Here is a 3330-nt window from a genome sequence, read left to right on the forward strand (position 1 = left end):
ATCGCGGTCGCTTGATGCGACTTTGCTCTTCCAACGACTCGATGTATTGGTCGCATCGTTGCTCCCACACAATGTAGTCTTCCAGCGAATCAATCAATGTGGATTGCTCTCGCAACCTTTGTTCCTCCATATTGTATCAGACTTGCGAAATGCGCTTCCCAATGATAGTTCCGGATGTACTTTAGCGAAAATACTGGTGGGGTGTGCCTCTTTATCATGATTTATATACTGTCTCGTGCATATCATCGAACATTCTAGAATAATTTAATCTTAAAAAATTCCCCGGAATAGCGTGTGCAATTTGACCTTGATAATTTCGCGTTTTGTCACGTACATTTGATCGCATCAGGAGCAGCCGTACATCGGCGCTTGATTTTAGTGCACTCAGCTAAATCTTTGTCTAGGGGTGATGCGCATTTTAACCTTGACGGTTATTTTTTTCGCGTTTTGTCACGTACATTTGAAAAATCTAACGTGATTGCATCAGGAGCAGCCGTACATCGGCGCTTGATTTTAGCGCATTCAGCTAAATCTTTGTTCTGATGCGCAATTTAACCTTGATAATTTCGCGTTTTGTCACGTACATTTGATCGCATCAGGAGCAGCCGTACATCGGCGCTTGAAAATTTTTGTTATATTCAGCTAAATCTTTGTTCTGAGGATGATGATATCATCGCAGCCGTACATCAGCGCGACAAAATTTTAGAGGAAATTAAAATGTGTCAGCAATAATCCCCTCTACATCGCAATTTGCGATACTATTTGAGTTAATAATAATTCTAATACGATCAGTATTGCATCAATCGCGCGTGTGAAAGCTTCACTGCTGAAGAAATCGATATGAATTTTTACGTTCCGATTCGAAACGGTGAAACTCCACCGTGTAAGAAGCAAAAATGTGACATGTAAGAAAAAAGATTTAAAAATTTTATTTATTAAAATTTTCTTAAATATTGGTCTAATTTATATATATTTTTATAGCATTCAGCTTCGTCGTGCGGCTCGCATACTTGGAAGAAGATACGCTCTAACCCCGACGTCGTATAAATATTTGGACATTGGAATAAGCGTTGGAGCTGTATCGTACGTGGAGCTGATTCTCGGCGATAATCGAGGCAATCAAATAGTGTTGCCTTTTTCAACGTGGAATTTGTTGATGCAGAAGCAAACAGATGAACAATTTCTACAATCGACTGCTCTCCCATTAAGGATTGGAGATTTATCGATCGAAATGTATCAATCGAAAATTGTAAAACTCACATTATGTGACAATTCTTTGTGCATGAAACCACAAACATTATTACATTTATTTAATTTTGAAAATTGTATCGATCATATGCACAATTGGTTATGCGAGAATACGTATCTCGTGAATGAAAAATTTAAACAATTTGAAACTGTATTACAACGTAACAATATTACTACTGTATGCGATGCTGTAAAAACGATACGCGATGGTGATGTCTTTAACAGCGAATCATTAATTGATTGCGAATTATTAACATGTGCTGTAAATGATATTCTTTACGATGCGTGCAATAAATAATTATTTTTTATTCCATCTGTGATTTTAATTCTTTCCTTCCATACGAATAAGAATAGTTATATTTTTCTCAACACGCTCCGCTAAAGATGTAGAGAAATGCTGAGGTAGATGAGACGTGATGCTCTAGTTGGAATGAGACAAAAGATATTAAAAGATATATAATGAAGAGGAGTTTGCAGCATTAGAATATTATTTCTTTCGTTGTTCTGTGTTTCGTTGGTCTTGTGTTTCGTTGGTCACGTATAATGGCTGAAGACGACGTTATTATCATCGATGATGATACGGATGATGATGATTATTGGATGGATCCAGTTGTGGTGGAAAGAATTGAGATGGAGAGAGAGAAGAGAAAGAAATGGAAGAAATTGTATGCGAAGGAAGAATCATCTGATAAGGAACCTGATTTCGATTTTCGGACTAGTGATGATGAAGAATTACTTCAATATGAGCGGGAAGAAATTTCAAAGAAGAATCTTGAAACTTCAATCGTTTAGTTTATAAGACATCGAGAGCTCGGCTTGAAAAAACTTCGCACAAATTCGTTGAAGAGATTTCTCAAATCTCGAAAATTTTGTGCGAACTCACTTAGAAAATGTGATGCAAGTTCGTGTATCTACGAGGAAGATCCTAATCACACTACATTACGATGTTTTGGAAATAGACTATATGAAAATCTTGAATTACGAAAAAAAATGGACAAATTCGAATATGAGCACGAGAATATGCTACGGCAAGACTTGGAAACGTTGAAGGTAAAAATATTTTTACCGATGTGTAATAATTTTAAAACATTCACAGTTATGTTTAATTTCAGAGTTTACGAGAGTATATGAATGGTCGACGAGAGGATAAACAGATATGTGAATCCAAACCTGCGTAAAATTATAAATTGAGCGTATTGGTCAATATAAAGATGAGCCGTGGATAATATTGTAAGTATCTTTCAATTTGTAATATATCAAAAAGTATCTTAAAATAAATTATTAAATAATTTAAAAATAATAAAATGTATTTCTGTTTTAGGAGCGGCATCCCTCAGTCCGGCGCATCGCCCCTTCCCCCTATATACAGGGCGATCCTGAAAAACGTTATGTCTTTAAAATGACGTATTCTTGACACCATTCTAAGACAATTTTTCCTTTACCAAAATTTGATTTGAAGCGTAGTTTTTGAATTATGAGCAAAAATAGTTAGTAAATCACGCGTCGGGTACAGAAGGCAGGCAGGAGCGGCGCGGCGTGCCGCGAGCGCGGGCGCAGCTGACCGCCCGACGGGTGATTATCACCGCATGAGTCGCTAACTATTTTATCTTATAACATAAAATTATGCTTTAAATAAAATTTTGGTAAAGAAGAAAATGTCTTAGAATTACGTCAGAAATACGTGTTCCTTAAAATAACGTTATTTTAATAATGAAAAGTTGTTCCGGATCGCCGGCCGTCCGACGTTGCAATCAGCTGATTGCTACACGCGATGTGTGTATGGCGGAGTGTGTGCGTAAGAGAGAGAGAGAGAGAGAGAGAGAGAGAAAGAGAGAGAGAGGGAGGATAGGAGGGACAGACATTCATACACACGCACGCACTTTTTTTCTCGCTCTCTTTCTCTCTTTTACGCAACACTCATACACTCTCTCATTCAGTCTCTCACTCACACTCTCTCGGTCACTCACTCACTCACTCACCTGCTTACTCACTTGCTCACTCACCTTGTAGCAGCGTAGCGAATCTTCATGCTATGTATTGTTGTTATCTGCTGCACGGTTATGATTGCTAGAGATGCGCGAC

The 3330-nt window shown here is 37.7% G+C and overlaps 1 pseudogene across 1 annotated transcript; it reads left to right on the top strand.

Moving 5' to 3' along the window:
- The first annotated feature begins 1727 nt into the window (after positions 1-1727).
- LOC145974787 (uncharacterized) lies at positions 1728-2661 on the top strand (annotated as a pseudogene). Its single transcript, XR_014439795.1, has 3 exons — positions 1728-2298; positions 2361-2478; positions 2570-2661. The product of XR_014439795.1 is annotated as an uncharacterized LOC145974787 (transcript).
- Positions 2662-3330: the final 669 nt, after the last annotated feature.

This window comes from Camponotus vicinus, unplaced genomic scaffold (genome assembly GCF_025532165.1).
Source record: "Camponotus vicinus isolate PSW18456_S1 unplaced genomic scaffold, iyCamVici1.0 SCAF_7, whole genome shotgun sequence".
NCBI classification, from domain to species: Eukaryota; Metazoa; Arthropoda; class Insecta; order Hymenoptera; family Formicidae; genus Camponotus; species Camponotus vicinus.